At 52.0% G+C, this 23,478-nt stretch overlaps 1 protein-coding gene across 1 annotated transcript in view; it reads right to left on the minus strand.

The window, feature by feature from the left end:
• LOC149370023 (uncharacterized) overlaps nt 1–23,478 on the minus strand; it is a 41,687-nt gene that overhangs the window by 12,990 nt on the left and 5,219 nt on the right. The gene's annotated exons all lie outside the window — the stretch shown is intronic.

A 23,478-nucleotide genomic window follows, 5' to 3' on the forward strand; every position in this document is an offset into this window, starting at 1 on the left:
TGTTTTTGCGGAAAGAAAATGGCCCAGTAACTGTCACATGTTTCTGGGTGGACAACCGAGCTGAGCCGTAAGAAGGGATAAAGAAGGGAGTGAAAGAAGAAAGGAAGAAAGGGGTGCCGTAGTGGAAGTCTCCGGAATAATTTCGACCACCTGGGGATCTTTAACGTGCACTGACATTACACAGCACATGGGCGCCTTTTTGCGTTTCGTCTCCATAGAAATGCGGCCGCAGTGGTCGGGTTCGAACCCGCGTGCTCCGGCTCGGTAGACGAGCGCCATAACGACTGAGCTACTACGGCGGGTACTTCTCGGGGAAAATTGATTTTGAAAAAATCAAAGGTGAGAAGTGTTTTCGAGGAACTGAAAGGCGGACACATCAGCCGCGCCGTAGGGAAGTGATGAAGGAGGAAGTGAAAGAACAAAGGATAAAAAAAGGCGTCCCAGTGAATGATTCCAGATAAATAAGATAGGATACATTTCGACCGCCTGAGGTTCTTAGACGCGCACTGATGCCGCATAGCCCACGGCCGCCTTGTGTATTTAGTGAAAGATGAAAGAAACAACAAGGTGTCGTAGAAAAGAGATTGGGGTTGATTTTGACCACCTGGAGTTGACAACGCGAAACTAGGATGTGTCTCGAGGGTGTAAAGTATCATTTATTCCCATAAGCTAGAGAGCGCATATTTGTAGCAAGCTAGAAAAAAAGCCTGCTTAAAGCCTGGGCAGTGTTGTCGAAGTGGTAAGTGCGGCCTCTGGATTGTACACAGCGCTCTTAGTATCGCCGCCTGCTCACGAAATTAAGAGATTTATAGAGCAAAAACGCTCGCTAAAACAGCAAAGCAAACTAAGCTATGACGGAAGTGTCCGAGAAACCTTGGAATAAATTTTCGCCGGACTTGTTTTTCCAGGTGAGACTCCAAAACCCCACCTCGGCTATGCAGTGCTGATATGGAAGCTTCCTTAGAACAGTCAGTAAGACATGTACCATCTCTATTCGCAGTGTGCCTCGGCTAAATAAGGAAATTACTGGCTACTTCGTAACTTGTTTCCTTAGTGGACTACTCCTTCAAAGCGCATTGATCGGCCGCACATGCGAGCCCGGCATCCCAGCTGTGTGATGCTGAGAATTAGAACCGTGCTTAAAATTTTTCAGGCCACATGGTTTTTTTCAGTCTATTAGTGGGAAACGGACACTCTTGAAGGCCAAAAAGTTTCCAAACGTTAAGACGTAGGCTCTTCGTATCTACAACTATGTAGAGCTTCAGAGCAGCCATAAGTGCCTCAGTATTGAAAAGAAACCAAAGTGGCCTGAAAAATTTGACCAAGGCAGTGCTTTCTGTGCTTTCATTGATCACAGGAGAAAAATGGAGAAAGAAATAGCTGCATAAAATTATTACTTTGTTTAAAAACACTGAAAAAATTTCATGCAAGAATCAACGCCATGCTTCGCATTTATACAGGGGAATTAAAATTGTTATTGCTGTGCCATAGGAACAAAAATTATTTCTCCTCTGGCGAGAAGAAAAACTGTTCTGAATGGTTTTCCCGATTTTCTCCTTCTTTCAGAAATTCCTCGCACGTTTCCGGGCTTCTCTTCCATGATCATCTTATATTTCCTTTCATTTGATACCGGTGCTTTTATACGTCAGTTTTTCGCATCTAGTGCTACCCCGCATCCTAAAAGAATTTTATTTATTTATACGAGTACCTGCAGCACCCAGGGGCATTATAGCATGGGGGGACAATAACAGTAAACATATGCCTGAAATGATCAGGTCACAATACGGAAAGTAAACAGTAAATCCCAATTGTTTAAACAATTACTGCTACTGCTAAGCACAAAACCCCACGAAATCCTTGGGTATCGAACTCGGTCTTACTTTGCATTAAAAAGAAATACAATATGTATAGGAAACTAAAAAAACAACCCTTTAATGCATCATTAAGACGTCGGTATTCTGAGTACTCAAGAATTTTAAACAATGTGCTCTTTGCTGCAAAAAAAGCTTACTTCAGTGATCAGGTCCGTTTTAATGGAAAGGATTCAAAGAAAAACTGGAGCATCGTGAACAAATACCTTGGCAGAGAAAGAAAGCAACAACTTCCTGATAAAGTAGCATATAATGGCACAACGCATACGTCACCAGAGGATATCTGTGCAGCTTTTAGCGATTACTTTTCATCAATAGAAAATGTAAATCCCACGGAACCCCGTGCCACATGCCTCGTTCGACCAACTCGCTCATTTTATCTTTTTCCCACAGATCATGATGAGGTAAAGTCAGCAATAACCGGCATGCGTAATGCTTCTTGTGGCATTGATAACATTTCAGCCCAAAGTGCTAAACTAGTGATAGAAATAATATCTCCAGTGCTAGCCCATATTGTCAATTTAATTTTCTCGACAGGAGTTTTTCCGGCAAAAATGAAAGTAGCGAAAGTTCTTCCATTATACAAGTCAAAAGAAAAAGATAACATCCAGAATTACAGGCCAATATCAATATTACCGTTTTTCAGCAAGGTCGCTGAAAAACTGTTAGCAGCAAGACTTAACAGCTACCTAGAAAAACATAGTATTCTGTCACCCTACCAATTTGGGTTCAGAAAAGGATATTCCACAACAACTGCCGTTTCGACCTTTGTTGACATAGTTAGGAAGTTTATTGATTCAGGTTCCCTAGCAGCAGGCATATTTATCGATTTCGCCAAAGCCTTTGATTCTCTAAATCACAGTATTCTTAAAGAAAAGTTAATTGGTTACGGCGTCAACGGCACACCCCTAACACTCATTGAAAGTTACCTAACGGACCGTCATCAGGTTGTTTTCTTCGGAAATTCACAGTCGAGTGCAAAGGTGATTAATGTCGGGGTTCCCCAAGGCTCCGTGTTGGGACCTTTATTTTTTTTACTTTATATCAATGACTTGCCTTCCCAATTAACTTATGCCCAAACTGTATTATATGCTGATGACACGACTTTAGTATTAGCAGATCGCGATGAAAGTGCCCTGATTAGAAAAGTAAATAAAGAATTACAAAATGTACATAAATGGTGCATGGCGAATGCAATCAACCTTAATCCTAATAAAACCGTCTTTATCCTTTTTCACTCTGGCAGAAGAATTGTTTCTCAGCATACAGAAGTAATTTACAATAACCGGCCTATTCACCATGCTAACAACACAAAATTTTTGGGTATTGTGATAGATAATTATCTCAAGTTTGATTTACACGTCCGTTCAGTGATTAAAAAAGCCTCATACGGCCTGCATGCACTTTCCAAATGCCGAAATTTTTTCCCCGTTGATGTACTTGTTAACCTTTATTACGCCTTTGTCCATTCACATATTAATTACTGTATATCTGTTTGGGGATGCACATATTCATCTCACATCGCCCCCTTATATGTTTTTCAAAAAAGAGCTCTTCGAATTGTCGCGCAAAACATTCAGCATACTCATCTAGATGAATTATTTGCCGTTCTTGGTATCCTAAGTGTATACGACCTAGTAACTTACAATACCGCTTCCTTAATTTATCAGATATTTCACAACACACTCAATTTAACTACAGTACGTCTTCATCGCTCACTACGCACCAACACGTCTACTACAAGACATCGGCTCTTGCTTCCTACCATACACACAAATTATGGCCGGCAAACGTTGCAATTTACGGGTTCTCATTTGTGGAACAGTCTTGATTATAACATTCAAATTTCACCTACACTTCATGCCTTTCAAAAACAATTAAAACATTTTCTACTAAGCTCAACCTAGTGTACATTCTTTAGTGCTTTTTTTGTATTTTTTTTCTAATTATATTATGTTTATTTCATGTTTTCACTAGTATTCAGTGCCTACTGCTGTAACATGCTTATTGCTATATAGTTGCCTTATTTGTTATTTGTTGCTGTCGTCTACATCATGTGTAACAGCTTATAGTGGTCGGGACCCTTAAACAAATTTTGTTGGGTCCCTGAAGTTCTGTGTTTGTATTTCTTTTTTTTATGCTAAATAAATACTTTTTCTATTTTTTTTTTTTGAAAAGAACGCATCACTGAAATATCAGTACGAGAAACAAGTTTAAAAGGGTGGAAAGCCTCTATGACAAATTGGACGTCAGGAAAGACTGAAAATGTTTCACCATTTTACATAGTTCTATGCTCTTGGGAAACCTATTCCAATTTCAGCGACTTTTCTGCTTCTGGGGATGCTTTTGGGCAACCTTAGCGCTGTCTTCGGTTAATTTTGACACATCGGAGGCAGGCTGGCTACTTTTGTAGCTACTTTTCTGATTTTTGTGGCTCTTCTTCGAGTTTAGGACCTGACAACCCTGGCTAGGGCAATTGTATTGAGCCCCATTTTGCTGTCTTCACTTCGACTGCGCGCGCGTACTAACGTTACTGTTTTGTTCGATAAATTAATGGTAACGTTACGGGCGTTTATGTTGCCTGCCGAACATTGACAGAATGAAAAGAGGGTCGATCTGCTTTGCTCACTTTATCCTGCTCTCTTATTGGATCGTGTCTTTACGCATTTCTTTGCCGTGAAAGTAAATAAGTACATCGCTTTCTTCGGTGGCTTGTTTCTCCTAGTACCGCTGCATCAGTGATATGCGATACGCTGTGCGGGGCACCTTAATCACATTTTGGCAGCTCAGAGCTTTCTTTTGGGGACCTATCCTACATTCAAACCTCAACCACGAAATTTTTAAATGCTCAAAGAGGGCTGACCACCGCGACGCATAGACGAATTTGGGAGTAAATGCGATAGTCATGTTGACCTGGCACTACCCAGAGTTGTAAAAATACAGTACGAAAGGTGAGATCATGTTACTGATTTGCGTGTTTATTTTCTTTGCTTTAATTAGGGAATGCATTTTGATTCAATAACGTTTTAAAATGTATTCCACCAACTTTCCCTTTGAACACATGCTTAAGGTGATGGTGATCACGGATGAACTATACTTCGAATATACAGAGCAGCGCGGAAAAGTAAACACAAGCACGCGCAACCACTGGTACTTCTTGACAAATTTCCGCACTTTGGCGTTCATTAACATCGACGAACTACAATGAGTAATGAGAACTTGCTGCTATCACATGCCAATCTTTGTTCATCGAAAGAATCACGCGTGTACTTGCACAGAGAAAATCTTATATTTGTATAACTTACAACTTATCTGTTGCTTATTTTGTTTTTCATTTCTGCGTGCCCCCACCTCTTACGTAATACCCTCTAACGAGGGTCTTTAAGGTATTAAAGTGAAGTGAAGTAAAATGAAGTGTTCTAGGGAAAAAGTTTTCAAAATAGGTATATTTTGGGCTAAGAAAATTTTTTGTAGTGGCATGGAACGTCACTTCACCGGATTCTACGAAGGTGAGTACGGCGAATGTGGGGTGATTCAGTGTGATGAAGCAACACAGTTTCCTGATTCAGCATGATGAACCAGCACGGTTTCCCAGCATTCATTCTGCTCATCTTAGACGAGTTATTACGGGACTCAGAAGGCCACGTGTTTACCCTTCTTTGCAGGGGGTTGCAACATCTCTGTTGCGCACTTTGTGCTGCGTACATGAGCTCGTACTAAACAGTCCAAACAGTGGGCTGTGCGACGCCAGTGCACCGGAAAGAACCCTGCGTGGTCGCAATTAATCCGGAGTCCTCCGCTGTAGCGCCTCTTTTCCGCTTCCTTGTTTCACTCCGTCCTCCATGCCTTCTTTGACGGCGCGGTTGAGGTGTCCTCCGAGAACGACACGATTAAGGCGCCGTTTTATTCCTCATTACCAATGACAGGTATTGTACGATATTTGTTAATTTCCGTGGCGAAAAATTGGAGGAGACACTTAAGCCCCGAATAACGGTGTGACATGATAGCGTGAATGGGCTGACGCCCATATGTGCGGAATCGGTTATTCTCTACTTTTCATTCTCAGATCCCCGGGAGTCCTCATACCTCTCCTGGAGCAGTGGTGCAGCGGTTAAGCAATGCGCCAGTGCCCTGCGATGGTAGGCGCTGCCATCGGTGGAGGTTGAGAGACCCAGGTTGCTCTTGCCGGGCAGCCTCTTGCCATCAATCATTAACTTAACTGCCACCTGCCACGGTGGGGGGTTCTCTTACAATCCGGTGGGCAGGCTGTGATGACGATGAGAGGTCAGGTGACATCGGTTGACGTGAAAGCGTCACGTGACCGGCCAACTTTTTTCCAACCATGGCGAGTTGCGCGAGTCTTGTGCACCAGGTTGGCCACAGGGTAGCCACCCTATTCCAGTATCCTACACAGGACCTTACAAAAGAAGATGACGCGTGTGAATGCCTTGTTGTGAAACGATACAGTACAGTGTGATGTAGTAATTTCGCTGCTGGTGACGCCTTGTCTGCTGTATTTTCTTTTTTTTTTGTCCTTTAGTGTTAGACAAATTATGTACCCACCTGCGATCGTCTTGTTGTTCAAGACTGCAGTATTTATAAATAAATAAAAAACACAGTAAAAGCCATCCTTGAAGTGGTACGAGGCGCGGAGTCCGATTTTCATTGATCCCAAATGCTTTCAGCTACCGTCACAAGCGACGACGCGTGCTGATGGCTTGGCTTCGGCCGTCAGTCCGGTGAACGGCACTAAGCAGACAGGGGCGACGACTTGAGCGCGCCTCTGTGCATGCGAAGTACGACGATAATGAAACGGTGACGTGACGCTCTAAGCATTTCCCCGTGCTTTCCCTCTTCGCTCCTCTTCTCTCTTCGACTTAGGGAAGTGCACATTTTCCCTCTTTCACCACTCCGGTCGTACTCAACTGTGTGCAGTGCCCTGATGCCGGCACCGCATCGAGACAGCCTAGTCAGAGTTAGTGTTCCCATGTACACTCCAGCAGAGAGCACATACAAGAACACTAGTCATGGTTCAGTCAATGCACCATCTGCAACCATTGCTGCGAAACGAAGTTCCGGCGGATGCATGAGTCTTACGAAGTCTCGACCTACATCATGCATCTAACAACTTAGTCCATACCGCACGGACTCCGGAACCGGGGGGCAGGGAAAGCGCCCCCCCCCCCCCCTGGATCTTTCCCGATAGCTGATGCGGTTCGCCCGATCGGCGGTGCTAGCCGCTTCGGTCTAAGCAGATATATTCGTACCAAACGTAGGCTTCTACCGGTTGTTACATGGGGCTCGCCTGCGACATCCCACCGCTGTCGCAGGCTAGCCCCAAAGGTAGCGTTGACCTGGCGGTCCGGTGTCCCGCGTAGAGCATCGGCAGGTTCCGGCAAAGGACGATGGCATCGTCTAACAAGAATAAGGTTTAATACTGCATCTCGTACGAGCAGCAAGAGAAGATGGCCCCAGAAAGAAATCTGACACGCCCACACAGCAGGTGTCTCGACGGCGACCTAGCGGCGGGAGCATCCTTCACAGGGAAAGGAGGAAGGTTCCGAAGACGCGCACGTGTCGAACCAGTGGTCAAGGGCCGCACCCCGTGAGAACCGCGGGAAAAAAGTGCGGGCTTTACACGAGTATTATTGGCGTGCAGAAGAGGATTACGGAATCTGAACCACGGTCAATATTTGTGCACTGAAGTATAACCACTGCCTAGACTTGGCACTCCAGAAGGCCGCAATGAACTGCGATGTCATCGGCGACGTTCTCAACATTGTAAAAGATGTTTCCAGTGCAATACCCGAATCGAAGAATAGGAAGACTGTTTCTTAGAGCGTTGTACTTCCCCCGAGTAATGATGCCGGTGAGCAAGATTGTTCTAGGCAGAACACCCTACTGCTACCACTGTATCCAACGACGTGGACAGTAAGAGTGAAATCAATGTAAAGGTTCGTTGAGAACTATGAAAGGGTGCAGGCAACTTTGCAGTGGCACCGGCAAGACAGCCTTAAAAGAATATGAGAAAGTATTAAAGAAGTTCAAAACTTTATTGGCAATCAACCTTTGTATAGCTCTGTTAGGCCCGTGCGAGGAATTAGCGAAGACGCTTCAACGCCTAGTTTACAGCTCTGCAGGAGCAATAGAAGCAGCAGAAGCTCTCTGTGACCGCTTGTTAGGGCTGTGGTCTGACGCCTCATTTGACGTCCTGTGGCAGCGGACGAACTCAAGAGCAACAGAGTTAGGTCAAAGGGAACCTCGAGCGCCCAGAGTTTCGCAGCCGCCCAGAAGGCTTCAATTCACAGAAAAGCCTGAGGAGCTGGCAACGCTTGACGCAAGTCATTATAGAGAAAAGAGTTTTTTGACGCTATCGATCGTATTACCACTGAGATCCGACGGCGATTTCATCAGCCTGGCATGGAGCAGCTGATTAGCCTCGAGCACATTTTGACTGACCCTGCAGAAGGCCGAAACTTGGTGTCAAACGACCTAAATGAACTTTTAGGAGCACATGCTGCAGATTTTGACATCAGCAGGCTTTCAGCGCAACTCGTGCTTCTCCCAACGCTCCTGCGTGACGAGGGGGGTCCGGTCGCAAGTTGTGGGATATACAGATATCCCTCGCCGCCCCGCGCCGAGTCACGCGACGAAGCGCCCGCCGCCGGGATTGGGAAGAAGGGGGCACGCTGCCACTCTCCTCTCTCCCAGCTCGGACGTGACGTCACGCCTACGCTTTGGCGTCTTAGGGACGGGGTGAACGACACCTCTTGATTGCAACCGGTTGCTCAATGGGGAGGCAATGTCGTAGTGGTTTAAGGAGAGCTCGCGCGGGAACAAAGGCTCTCTAGTCTCTCTCTCTTGCCGCGGCGTGACTGCCCGACTGCCCCGCCGACCCCGCGTCCTGCCCGCGCCTCTCCGGACTATCCATCGCCGGTCGACGACGACTTGGTAAGCTGCTGAACCATCTATTATCGGATAGAACATTCTTCTGCAGTGTGCTTTGCCTGGCGCTAGGTTAATAAACGGTTTCCTAGCGTACTCTGTTCGTTGCCTACTTCCTCCGAACCCGCCGTGGCTGTGACTCTGCGCCGCGGGTTGGGGACACGGGAACGGCCGCGCATAGCTGGCACGGAAGCTTGCCTTCCCGGCCGGCTGCACTCGAGTGACCCCATATCTTGGCGCCCAATGTGGGGCCTGCTCTTGGAACATTGGACGACTGTCTGTTCGGTTCAAGGAACGCTCTTTGTCCGGATTTGATAAGTGGTAGGCCTAGTGTGAATTTTGATTGCTAGGACCTGCGGCATGCTTTCTTGAGTGCGAGGTGTATTGCGCTGCAGCATGTTTGAACTTTTCGACATGCTCAGCATGTTTTTTTGTGAAGTTTTCTTCCTGGAGTTTATTCAAGAACCACTTGGTCCGCATCGAGGGAGCGCGAGGCCTAGCGCCCGCGGAGCTGCCGAGCCCGAAGCGAGTGAATACGGATGCCGCGTGGGTGGTCCGAGTTTTCTGTATATATTTTCTCGCTGTCTCTTTTTCGACTCTGGGAGTCGCGACTCCGGGAGCCGGGTGGCCTGGGGCCACGGGTGCCGCGACGAGCTCGCTGGTATTGCAGCTCGGCACCGGGCGTTCCGACACCGTCCGATACGGTGGGCGCCGATCGCTCAGAAGCTGCTTTGTGCAGTGAGCGGGGAGGACCACCCCACAAAGCTGATGTCTCCTCGCGGCTGCGCGCACGAAACCCGTTTCGGGTCTTTCTTTTGTTGGGGGTCGTCGACCGTCACTATGGTACTGAGGCCTAAAGCTATATATAGCTGCCTGCACCTTGTCAAAAGTGACACGACCACCGGACCGTGGTGTTGAGAGGGGGCGCACTTTGCTGGCCGCCCGTTTTTTTTTAACCTCGCATGAACCGAGCATTTTCGTTCAACTCAAGAAAGGGCTTTGTTCACTCGAACTTTGCGTTGCACAGCCGCCCGACACGTTTTGCTAGCGAGTTGAGCATTGAGCCACGTGGCCCTTGTGTACGCCGTTTCCCCTCCCGTGACCTACGTTAAAGGCGTGTGGAGTGTGTTTCGGAAATTTTGCAGATCCAGTGGAGCCACTCCGGCTTGCTGTCCTGTGCACATCGTCTCGCTGCCGCCTGCTGCGACGGAGCGGCTTGTATCCTGTTCGCCGCATCCATCCGGGGCAGCTGTGGCGAGACCAGACAGCAGCCACCTCCGGCTGCTGTTGCCCTGTCGACTACTGCAGGATCCTGGCCTGCGGACACGTAGTCCGCGGGCCATGCGAGTCGTCCCAGCGGAGACCTTCACGCCGCCTTCGGAATACCGCGGAAGACTGCGTGCACGCTGTAGGCGTGACCTCCGCTGCAAGACCTGCCTCAAGTGCATGAAGACAAGGAGATTCCTCCATAGCATGTAACTTGCAGGCGCGTGGGTCTATTTAAGGTTGGGGGGATGTGGGGACGCCTTCGTTCCCTGCGTTCACTTTCCCGCAATGTACCCCAGCTGTGCCCCGAAACGCGCTCTTCTCAGTTTGGTTACTTTAACTAACAGGGGAGGGCGCTCGCGTCGCAGCGACAGCAGCGCCACGGATGGCGTGTTTTGCCGCTCGCGCGCGGGGGATGGCTCGCTCTCTTCTGCTCGGCACCGGGAAGCGACCGGACGTTTCGCTCGCAGCCCCGCTCTTCGTCGACGGGCGCCTCTTGGTCGGAACTTGCTCCCGCCGAGCCCGTCCCGCTCGGCCTCGGAGTTTATCCCTTTGCCCTACCGTGGGCGAACGTTCGCTCGTAACCGTGCTGGTGAGTCGGACATCCTCGATTCCTCAGTGTATTTTGTTGCTAGCTGGCGTTATTGTTGTTATAGCAATAAATGCCTTGTTTGTGTCAGCCAGTGTGTCGTTCCTTTGTTCCCGCAGAGCAAGGCCCGCCGTGGTCGGCGTGCGCTCGGTAGCGTTCGCGACCACGGGGTGGGGTCTGCGCGGCTTTAAACTATGTCAGCCGCGCTTAAACGGGGAATACGTATTTATCTCCCCTCATTTCAAACCCCACATCTGGCACCCGAACGTGGCGCGAACTAGGCATTGAGCAGTATACTTTGTTGGAGCGAACGACTGTCGACGCGCTAACAAAGGATGGCAGCTGATAGGCCTGACTTCCAGTCTTTGTTCATGCTGTCAGAGCTAGCGGCACAGAGCCAGGGCTCCCTACTTGACTTGCCTTTGGAAGGTTTAAATCTTGAGTGTTCCACGCGGAATAGCCGAGTTGCATTCCCGGGCGCGTCGGCAGGACTTAGGCCTGGTACGGAGGGCACCACATCGGGCACCTCGCCGCTCCGTGGTGCGAACAATGGGGCACCTACGCCTCATTGTTCGACACCATCAGCGGCTGCGCCCAACTCCGGGGGCGTTAGTCCGCAGTCATCCGAGGTGCTCTTGCAGAACGCGATGCAAGTTATGCAGAGCTTAGCGGGTATGTTGCAAAACAATTTGCAAGCCCCGGCCCAGGCACCCCGTCTTAGGATAGACGTACCTACCTACACGGGGTACCATGACAGAACACGGGCTAATGAGTACCTCGACCGTCTGCTGCATTATCAGCACGCGACAGGAATCGCAGACGCCGAACTGCTCGCGCGTGTTGTGCCTGTTTCTTTGACGGAGCAAGCGGCCCGCTGCTACCGACTAACCGGCAACCGAGCGAGGACAATGGAGGAGTTTAGCGCAAGCTTCCGCGACGAATTCCTTCCCGCTAACTACGAGTGGCGTTTGAGGAGAGAACTGGAACTCCGCACCCAGCACCCCGACGAGTCTTTATTAGAGTACGTCCGAGCGATGGACGAACTGTATCGCCTCGCTGACCCTCGCGCCACAAACACTGAGAAAGTTGAGCGTGTCACACGACAAGCGCACCCGACTTTCGCGGCCTACCTGAGAGGAGGCAGGTTTAGAGACCTGGACGAGCTAGCAGCTGAGGCGAAGCGCATTCAGGGAGACATCCTCTCTGCGCGAGCGTATCGGCCGCCGCCACCTGCATCACAGTCACTTGAGCCGCGCTGCGCGTGGAATGGCAGCTCAGAGCGTAGTCCGTCTAGAGCTGAAGCGACAGCACAGTTTGCTGACGAGCGTGTCCCGAGGGGTTGGGAATTGTCCGACCGCGCTTTGGACCCATTCAGCTACGCGCTGCGAACAGCACACGCTGCCGCAGAGCGGAACACCTGTAGCCGAGATCGCGAGGCCGACACGCGGCCGCACGAGCGGCGCCAACCGTCCGCACCGCGAGATCGAGATCGAAACGACCGACCGGAACGTGGCGACCAGCGCCTAGCCCGTCGGAGCCCGAGCAACCGCTGCTACAGGTGTGACCAACCGGGGCACTTCGCCCGCGACTGTGGCCGCCTCCCCGCCCATGACCAAACACAGTCGGGAAACTGCCACAGCCGCCGGTGATCGACCTTCGATCCCGCGCGGCGTACACCGAGCACACCGGTTTATTAGCGCCCTTGGCATGTCGCGTAGGAAGATCTGTTGACTTGCCAGCGCCGTTCATTGAGCTAACGATAGCTCGAAAGAAATTCACCGCGTTACTCGATACAGGGGCAAGCGCTTCTTTGTTCGGTGACGAGGTGCTAAACCATCTCCGCCAGAACAAAATCCGGTTGAGAGAGTGCGATACCACTTTTCGCCTCGCGAGCGGCAGAGCGCAATCCAGCGGTGCAGCTAGGATAGTGGTTCGCTGGGAAAGACGCGTGCGGCGACAACGCCTCGTTCATCTTCCCTGTTTATCCGTTCCTATAATTCTTGGGCGAGACTTCCTAGCCAAGACAGGCATTGTGATAGACATAACCAGCGGAGGCTATCGGGAGCGCACCACCGGCGCCTTGAAGCTTTTTGCAAAAGCGCCCGCGGCCTCGCAGTCAATTACGGCTCCGAACGCGGAGCTAGCGGGGAGAGACCGTGGAAAATCACCCCCGCCGGCCCGGAAACAAGCATGCGAGCGGACAGTCGCCGCTGAGAGAGGGCCCACAGAGAATGTTGTCGCGGTAGAAAGCTGTTCTACCGTGCCAGGGAGGGCAATGCACCCTTTGTTTTCGGAGGTGAACAGCATATCGGAGAGGGAGAAGGCACGCTTGTCATCTCTCCTCTACGAATTTAACGCGACATTCACGGACCGGCCTGGCCTCACTACACTAGTAAGGCACAGAATAGACACGGGTGATGCACTGCCGTGGAAGTGCAATCCTAGACCAATTAGCTTGGCTAAGAGAAAAGCACTAGACGGCGCCTTAGGCGAACTTATCGACACTGGCGTTGTGGAGAGGTCTAACAGCCCTTGGGGCTTCCCGGTAGTCTTAGTCCCAAAGAAAGACGATACATATCGGCTTTGCGTGGACTACCGCAGACTGAACGAGGTTACGAGGAAGGATGCGTACCCTCTACCAACCATTTCTTCTCTAGTGTCCAACCTAGGTGGGGCGAAGTACTTTACTACGCTCGATGCTAGCCGCGGATACTTTCAGGTTGAAATGGATGAGCGTGATAAGGAGAAGACTGCTTTCCCTTGTCACAGAGGTCTTTTCCAATTCAAGAGAATGTCTTTTGGCTTGGTAGGAGCACCCGCTACTTATCAGCGCCTAATGGACCGTGTTCTGGGAGATGCGAAGTGGCACCACGCGCTCGCATATCTAGACGACATCGTGGTGTACTCGAAAACGTTCGAGGAACACCTGCGCCACTTGAGGGACATCCTAGAGAGGCTGAGGTCCGCGGGAATCACTTTGAACCCGAAGAAGGCGCAGATCGCCGCGACCCGAATAACACTGTTGGGGTTCACGATCGACAAAGGCCGCATTCTGCCGTGCGAGGATAAACTCGAGGCTTTGCTTAAGTTTCCGTCGCCGTCAGATCTAGCTGGTCCCAGACGCTTCCTGGGAATGGCGAACTTTTATCGCCAGTTCATCCCAGATTGCGCAGCGCTGCAGGCACCTTTGACAAAGCTTTTGAAGAAGGGCGAGCGCTGGAGTTGGGGTCACGAGCAAGAGGCTGCACTGCGCAACCTCACCAAGGTGCTCGCGGACACGGCTGAGTTGCAGCTACCCGACCTAAACAGGGAGTTTGTGATTCAAACCGACGCAAGCGACCTGGGCTTAGGAGCAGTGTTGCTTCAGGAGCATGAAGGCGTCCTCCGACCGGTAGCATTCGCGAGCCGTTCACTGACACCGGCAGAGAGGAACTACTGGGTGACAGAGAAGGAATGTCTCGCGATAGTTTTCGCTCTGCGGAAGTTCGACTACTACGTCGACGGGGTGGCATTTGTGATCGAGGCGGATCACATGGCGCTCACCTGGCTGAGACGACTCAGCGAGCCGAGCGGCCGCCTGGCGCGTTGGGCCCTGTTGCTGCACCGTTACGACTTCACCGTACGCTACCGCAAAGGGAAGAACAACGCCGTGGCTGACGCACTCTCGCGAGCGCCTGTCCAGCGCGAGGAAGGTCACGCGACCGACCACCCGACAGAGAGAGAGAGTGAGGGATTGTCCCCAGCCGTAGCCGATGTAAGGGACGCGGACCGACCGTTGACCCCGGGCGAGAGCGTGAACCACGTGAACTACGCCAGTTCCGTGGGGATCGTGTTCAGCAGAAAGGAGTTGCTCGAAGCTCAGCAGATGGATTCGTTTTGTCGAAAAGTGTTCGACGGGCTCCGGGAGCCGGGCGGCCGGCCCGCCGCGCACACGGGGACAGCTGGTTTTGCTGTCGGTGCGGAGCGCTTGGAAACAGCTGGTAGTGCTGTGAGCGCGCTGGATTCTTATCTGCTGGATTCCGACGGCGTCCTGCTGAGGTATATCCCCTCCGAGAACGACACAAGTGAGGCGTTCAAGGTGGTGATACCGCGAGTGTTGAGAGCGACACTGTTACGTTACTTTCATGACTCGTGCATCGCTGGGCATGAAAGCGGCCCCAAGACTTACATTAAGTTGTGTCGCTTTGCTACCTGGCTTGGCATGAAAAGGGACGTAACACGCTACGCCCGCTCATGTCATGTGTGCCAAAGTGTGAAGCCCCGGGGTGGACGACCGCCCGGCCTCATGCAGCCGATTAACAGCCAGACTCCCTGGCAAATCGCGGCGTGTGACATCATGGGACCGTATCCCACGACACCGAGTAGGAACAAGTTCCTGCTGGTGGTCACGGATCACTTCAGCAAGTGGGTTGAACTTTTCCCCCTTAGAAAGCTGACGGCACGAGTGATCATGGAGAAGCTGATGGACGTATTCACCAGGTTCGGTTTCCCAGAGCAGCTGATAACGGACAACGCGTCCTACTTCACTGCGAAGGTGTTCGTAGATTCGTGCGCTGCACTCCTTTCGCTCCCAACCACACAATGCCCAACTTTCCTCCCGGATCACTGCTCTGCGGGCCGAGATCGTCGCCCACTGCGCCTCCCTCGAGCACTCTCGTTGGAGTGCTCTTTGTGATGGCCTTGATTCTGCATTGCACTCGCGATCCGCATGGTCTCTCTTTAAATCCCTCCTTGGCACTAAGCCTGCCCTTGCTCCCACTCTAGCTAAAGCCCTCACTCAGGGGACTCCCTCCGAAGTTTTTGATCAACTCGCCTCTCTCTACCTCCCGCCCCCTCTGGCACCCTCCTATCCGGTGTACTCGGGTGGACCTAACCCCGATCTGGACCAATGCTTCACTCTCCGGGAGCTCGAATCTGCTCTGGCGGCTAATTCTACACGCTCGGCTCCCGGTGAGGATGCCATTACATACACCACACTTCGCAACCTTCCTGACTGCGCCAAAGAATTCCTGCTTGAAACCTACAATGAGGCCTGGGAGAGCGGCTGCTTGCCGAGCTCCTGGACATCCTCCCTTATTTCTATGATTCCAAAACCGGGGAAACCTCCCTCTCTCTCTAACCTCCGCCCAATCTCCCTGACGTCGTGCGTTGGTAAGACCCTTGAGCGAATGGCTCTGACTCGCCTCTCTGATTTTCTTGAGGCACGGGAGTTCTTCCCCTATTCTCTCATTGGCTTCCGACGCCGCGTCTGTGCACAGGACATGTTTCTGATTCTCCAGCAAACGTTCCTGTCCCCTACCCCTACTCATATTTACGCACTTGTGACCGTCGATGTTCGCAAGGCCTTTGACGGTGTTTGCCACGATCACATCCTTTCTCAACTCGCCTCTTTGGATTGTGGCTCCCGCATGTACTCCTATATCCGCTCATTCCTCTATAAACGTGTGGCTCGCTTTCGAGTAGATACCCACTTGTCTAACCCACACCACCTCACCCGTGGCACTCCTCAAGGTGCTGTTCTCTCTCCTACCCTTTTCAATCTCGCTATGGCCCCTCTCGCCTCCCAGCTAGCTGAAATTCCCGACCTGCATCATATATTTTACGCCGATGACATCACTCTCTGGTGTTCATCTGGCTCTCCCGGTCACGTACAGGACACCCTGCAACGTGGCCTAGATCTCATCGACTCCTTTCTCACCACAGCTGGCCTCTCTCCTGCTCCTGAGAAATCCGAGCTTCTTCTCAACCATTCCTCCTACCAGCGCTCACACAACCACTTCGTCTCTCTCCACCTTTCTGGCTCTCCCATTCCTGTCGTCACACAGTGCAAAGTTCTTGGCTTCCCTTTGCATGCGGCTAAGAATGTGCAAGCCCTCCACCGCGCTGTCACCACCTGCCACTCTGTAACTCACCTCCTGCGGGGCGTGGTCACTCGACGCTCAGGTCTCCACGAGGCTCACGCGTGCCGAGTTGCCCACGCGCTGGCCCTCAACAAGGTCTTGTACTTTGCACCCTACGCTTCCTTCACTCAGACTCAACTTAACGCTCTCGAGACTGCCCTTGTGGGCCTCTACAAGGCAGCTCTCAACCTCCCTATCACTACCTCTACCACTAAGCTCTTTGCCACAGGCCTCTTCCATCCTCTTCGTTCTCTTCTCAGTCTCCATCGTGACTCGCAGCTTGCCCGGCTTTCCCTTACCCGTCAGGGTCAGTGGTTATTGACTCAAGCGGGTATCTCGCCTATTCCAATCTCCCCGTTTACCTCTCCTATTCCCACCCCCGCCCCCAATCTTCGTATCCTTCCCCTCCCGACCAACATGTCCCCCGTCCTGCACGCCGGACGTCGTCATGTGGCCGCACAGCACCATTCCCCTCTCTTTGATACCCAGGGTGTAGCTTACACGTATGCCTCCTTCGTGGCTCCTCGAGGTTCCTGCGGCTACGCCCTGTACCATCCACACCTCCCTGCTCCTGAAACCCACACCAGCGGGCCGTATCTACACCCTCCAGACGCATTGTCCCTCGAGGTCCTCGCCATTGCGCATGCCCTCCAGTCATTTTCCCTCCTTCCCTCTATCCAAGAGTACACAGTCTATTCGGACTCACAAGCCGCTATACACCACATACAGAAACACACCCTGACCCCTTCTCTCCAACAGGAGGTCGAACGAGCGGTCTCCGCACTGCAGCCTTCCATCGTTTTCCTCCACTGGGTCCCTGGGCATTCAGGGATTGACGGCAATGAGTTGGCCCATCAGCTCGCCCGCGACACACTTTTCCGGGCACCGTTGATCCCCTGGCCCAAGCCCTCGGAGGACGGTGGGAGACTCACCCTTCGCCGCACCATAAAAGAGGTCTACCTTGCGCTCCGCCTCGACAAACGCCTTTACCCTCCCCCTCATCCATCACTCACGGTTCCGGAGTCTCGCCTTCTTCGGCACATTCAGATGAATGCAGTTATCACCCCGTCCCGCCTCTTCCTCTATCGCTATCGATCGGACCCTTCCTGTCCCAACTGCCCCTGTATCTATGCGGACCTGGTCCATTGCCTCTTCTATTGCCCGGCTGCTCAGCAGTCGAGTTCCTTCCCCCCACCCTCTCTATCCATCACCATCTGGCTCGACTGGCTTGGCGCTGAAGGGGAAGAAGAACCGCGGCTTCTGGTCGCCCAGGCGGTCGAAATGCTCGGCCTATAAATTATGGTCGATTAAAAGTCTTTTACTACTACTACTACTACTACTACTACTACTACTACTACTACTCGGCATTAAGCACAAGGAAACGGCCACCTATCATGCTCAGTCGAACCCCACGGAACGAGTCAACCGCAACATCAAGCACATCCTTGTCGCGTACTCTGAGAGGCACAAAGATTGGGACTCCTATCTGCCGGAGATCGCGTTCGCTTTGCGTTCGACCGTTAACCGCTCGACTGGGTATGCACCGTCTTCTCTCAGTCTGGGTAGAGAGCTGCTAAATCCGATGGACCGGGTTCTAACGGACAGCAGGAAGACGCCAGTCGCTTCGTCAGCACGAGCTGAATACGCGACGCAGCTGCGCGCTAAGATGACGGAGGCCTTACACAAGGCTCGCCGCAACCTGAGCACTGCTAGGGCGCAGCAGAAAGCACAGTACGACCGCTCGCACCGGGATGTTCACTACGAAGTGGGCGATCTGGTGCTTCGGCGCCAACACGTTCTCAGCGATGCTAGCAGACAGTTCGCGGCCTCGTTGGCGCCGAAATGGATCGGGCCGTTTCGCGTGCGAGAGAAGCTTTCCTCGCTCGTTTACAGGCTCGAGGACTTGCGGTCGAAACCGACAGGCGGACCGGTGCACGTATGCGACCTGAAACGTTACGTGCAGCGAGATGAGTGGGTTGAGGACATAGCCCGACCCGCGCCGCAGTCGGAAAGCGAGCGCTGCGATCAGCCGGCGAACTCCGCGTCCCGCTATAACTTGCGCCGTAGGCAGAAATAAAGTCTGCCTGCGCGGACTAGAGGGAGGGCGCAGGCCGACACGCAGTCTCGTTAGATGCATGAACGTACGGGCCGCTCATGCCGATCAATATTACGTAAGACTTACTTGCGTTAACCCTCATGACTCTCGTGAGGGCCGAACAGCTACGTAGCACGCGCTGCGGGAGTTTGCTACATCTGTGTTGACCTTTTTCAGCGCAGATGGAAAGCAGGGCACATCAGAACGACATCGTTCACCACTACCGCCAACAAGCCACCATCCAGCTTCGGCAACGCGCCGCGCCCATGGCCCGCCGCTACGCCCAGCCCGCGACCTGAAGCCGCCTCCCTGCTGCAGCCAGGCGAACTTGCCACCTGCCACATCGCGTCGGAGCAGGCCGCCTGCCGACTGTACGCTGCCGCACCCGCCTACCCAAGAGCAAGCGGGCAAAACGAAGATAGAGCAGCCGCGGCCCCGTTTACCACCTCAACCCTGGGCCCTGGCCAGCTAACCAGGTATGCTAGGGCAACCCAACCGCCCGGCCTCTACCATGAAAGCGCCGCGGCCATCGCCTCTGAAGCCACCTGACCCAGTCCCTGAGGGTGGCGAAGCCACGAACCGGGCCTCCAAGCAGTCGAAGCCGGTGCCACGGAGGCGGTCAACCACCTTCACCGGAGCGGTGCAAGCGCGGGTAATCGGAAGACGGCGACCGATATGAAGCCACCTTTCGACATCGGCATCTCGCGGGTGGTCAAGCATTCGGACCAGCTGATCGGTGCGGGCGTGGCGCGGACATCAACAAGAGTACCGGCGGGAGCCGAAGAACTTCGATCCCTGGATGGCGGAGAAGATTAAGTAACGTTGCGCCCGCTTCTCTGTCCGGGAGGCTTCTTAAGGAGGGGAGGATGTGGGATATACAGATATCCCTCGCCGCCCCGCGCCGAGTCACGCGACGAAGCGCCCGCCGCCGGGCGTGGGAAGAAGGGGGCACTCTGCCACTCTCCTCTCTCCCAGCTCGGACGTGACGTCACGCCTACGCTTTGGCGTCTTAGGGACGGGGTGAACGACACCTCTTGATTGCAACCGGTTGCTCAATGGGGAGGCAATGTCGTAGTGGTTTAAGGAGAGCTCGCGCGGGAACAAAGGCTCTCTAGTCTCTCTCTCTGGCCGCGGCGTGACTGCCCGACTTCCCCGCCGACCCCGCGTCCTGCCCGCGCCTCTCCGGACTATCCATCGCCGGTCGACAACGACTTGGTAAGCTGCTGAACCATCTATTATCGGATAGATCATTCTTCCGCAGTGTGCTTTGCCTGGCGCTGGGTTAATAAACGGTTTCCTAGCGTACTCTGTTCGTTGCCTACTTCGTCCAAACCCGCCGTGGCTGTAACTCTGCGTCACGGGTTGGGGACACGGGAACGCCCGCGCATAGCTGGCACGGAAGCTTGCCTTCCCGGCCGGCTGCACGCGAGTGACCCCATAAAGTGAACGCATTTTACAAACTCGGCAGAGGAAGTCTGCAGCCATGCGTAATATGGTGGACCAGGTTGTCCGGTATCTGCACTCGTGTTTTCTGTGCCGCGTCAGCTGCTTCAGGAGAGCGATTTTTCAGTGCTCTGAGGAGAATAAAAACAATTCTGCGCAATCGAATGACGAAGTGGAGGCTGACACACCTTCTCCTTCTCCGCGTGCACAAGAAGAAAGTTGCGGACCTGCATTTGGATGCCGTTATGAAAGAGTTCGTATCTAGAACGGCAGAACGAACAGCAACGTTCGGCCTCCTTTGAAAACCTCTCCTGCTCAACGTCCTCTTGTCATGCTATCCTTGAAGCTCGTCAGTCTGCGATACTATAGCTTTTTACCTAGTGCCTACTTTCATGTCTACTTGCATGAAATGAATATATCAGTTCACATTTGCTTCAGTGCAAGCGCGAATTCAGAAATATTAACAATGATGGTTTTTTCGCATCTTTCGAATCCGTTTACTCACTTGCGCGGTCTGCGCAGGTTTCAGTAATTATGAAATTTCCAACCATTTTTGAAGTGTATATACCAATGTACAATAAGCGAGGATGTAATTATGTAAAATTGAAACGGTTACAATGTATTAAAACATTAATAATTACAATAAGAAGTTTGCAGAAGTCAAGTGGATGCAGCTAGCACAGGACCGGATTAATTGAGGAATATGGGAGCGGCCTTTGCCCTGCAGTGGCTTTAGTCCCGCTGATGATGATGATGATGGAGCAAAGACAATACTTGCCCCCCCCCCCTCCCACTCCCAAAACGTTCCGGAGTCCCTGCCATGCTGCCATCTACGCTGGCCTAAAGCACATTTCTTGCGGCTTCAAAACATGCTCCTACATCAGCAGCTTCCTCTCATCTCGTACCACTACCCTCGCCTTCGTTTGAGAGAAATTCCCCTCTTACACCTTGGGAAGTTTCCGCACTTACCAAGGCTCTGTCGTTTCGCCATTCCTCTTTAACCTGGCTGTGCTGCCCATCCATACTTGTCTTCGTTCCATCCCCTGACTAGTTTTTTAAGGCGGAAGCCTTTAATTCCTCATCGTTGTAAGCAGAAGTTGTCGACAGAAAATGTCACGCTTTTCAATTGGTCGAATAGGTCGTGACGTCACAGTGCGCGAATTTCAAACGTGGCCAATTGTACTTTGGCTACTAACCATGCAACCAATTAAAGGGATTGTACAGTGATTCTCCAAGTTAGTGGGACTTACTTAACCAATTAGCCTAATTAACCTTCCTAGTCAGACCAGATAAAAAAATAAAACAGAACAGGAAATTGCCCGAGCTCGGGAATCGAACCCCGGTCTGCGGAGTGCGAGACGAGCACGCTACCACTCCGCCATGCCAGCTTTTTTTTTCTTTATTTGGCTTGGAATGAACAAAGGCGCGTCTAGTGAATACGTTGTCTTCGTTCACTCCCATCTTCCTCCCTTCCCGTTACGGCGAGGTTCAGGTGTCCACCGAAATATCAGAGACAGATACATTTCCTTTCCTTAAAAACCAATTCACCGACGAGCAAGGCGTAGAACCTTTCCTCAAAAAGCGTTGCATTCAAAGGGCAACGCATCGCGCCGACCAGGTGGTGGCGTTCCGTGGACAGCCTGGCTGCGCTGCAACAGGCTGTCGCTTTCCACTCCTAAAGGCGAAGCTAAAGCGTCATTAATTGGCAGTTAATTAATGCACCAACAGAATGTGAAGTGAACAATCGCGTAGCAGAATGCAGCACTCAGGCTTTCGCCTTTCACCACTTTAGCCGCTAAAGTTCCTCGTAATTTTTTCTGTATACACCGATGACACTGCCCTGTGGGTATCTGAAGGTCCTATTGGTCACATTCAAGATACCCTCCAAGCAGCTACAAACGTAGTAGAGCATTCTGCCGCTATGAACCGTACCAAATCTGAACTGCTGCTCCTTCCCTCACACCGTCATGATGGACACTCTCCCTCTACCACTGCTCACGTTAATGATGACCATATTCAAAAGGTCTCTCAATATCGGGTACTTGGTCTTTGCGGTAAGGTCAACCGACTGAACACTCAAATTCTTCGTGCCGCCGTCCAACACACCCTCCGCCTCATAGGGCGCGTGTCCAACAGCCACGGAGGTCTCCATGAATCGACGCTTCGTCTTGTTCAGGCTTTTGTCCTTAGCAGACTTACATACTCGGTACCGTACCTTCCCCTCTCCGGTGTGGAAATCGATGGCGCAGGCGCTCTTTTCCGTCGCATTCATAAATACGCTCTTGGTATTCCCTCTAATGCATCCACCCATTGTCTTTAAACCGAGACCTTAAACACCCTCCCTTAGATATTAGAAGCTCACCTCACCTCACAGTGTGCCCGCCTTGCCTGTACCACCACTGGTCGGCATACGCTTCAATTTCTGCCTATCGGCTTTACCTTGACTACTCAATCCAAGCACACTAACCTTTACCATATTCATCCGCCTCTTACCCAAGGAAATGCACCGTGTTCACCATCCACGACGAGGTCCAAAAAGGGATGAAGGACTTCAAAAATGTCTTTCCAATGTACCCCATGTCAATTGCCTGAATAACCCTTTCGCCTCCCCTATGCCGTTTCAGCCGATGATTCTAGCGGCCGCCCTAAAACGGTTGCCACCATCCATACCTCCTCTTCGGAGGAGGAGGCCCTCGCTCTTGTTTTGACCACTCCCGATATTACCACCATCGTCAGCGATTCTAAATCTGCTACCCACAATTAAGGCGTGGGTCGAATATTCCGTACAGCCTTGTCTCTCCTTCTAAAACACTCTCTAGCCCACTCTACCACTCTTCTTTGGACCCCCGCACGTGCATTACTAGCTGGTAACGAGGTGGCTCACGTCTGCGCCCGAGGTTTCACTGTCAGAGCGCCGCTTACTGAGCGCCGCTTACACGTGGCTCCGCTTAGTGAAGAGGGACCGCCTCCTCTCCTTTACATGACATATGTGACCACTATCGTCTCGGTCGCCTTGTATGCCCCCGCACACCGCAAAACCTCTCGGTATCGCGTCATTGTGCGGCGCCAGCTTCACACTCGCACTTTTCCCACTTCTTCCTTCGCCCACCTCATCCGCCCAACCATCTATCTCTCCTCAGCCTGTAATTTCTGGACGGCCAGAGCCAACCTCGACCACGTCATGGGATGCTGTGTTCGTCAACCCCCCCGCCCTCCACCCCCCCAAAAAAATCCTTCAATGTTGGTCAGATGTTTAGGGGAATCCCCAAAGCTGGGTAGAAGGTGGAGTAGAAAGCAGTACAGCTTTCTCCTGAAGCCTTATTGCTACACTCGGGTGGATGTCAATGAAAAATCACTCCCTTATTAAAA

The sequence above is a fragment of the Amblyomma mixtum genome, chromosome 1, assembly GCF_055824585.1.
Source record: "Amblyomma mixtum isolate Tamu chromosome 1, ASM5582458v1, whole genome shotgun sequence".
Taxonomy (NCBI): Eukaryota; Metazoa; Arthropoda; class Arachnida; order Ixodida; family Ixodidae; genus Amblyomma; species Amblyomma mixtum.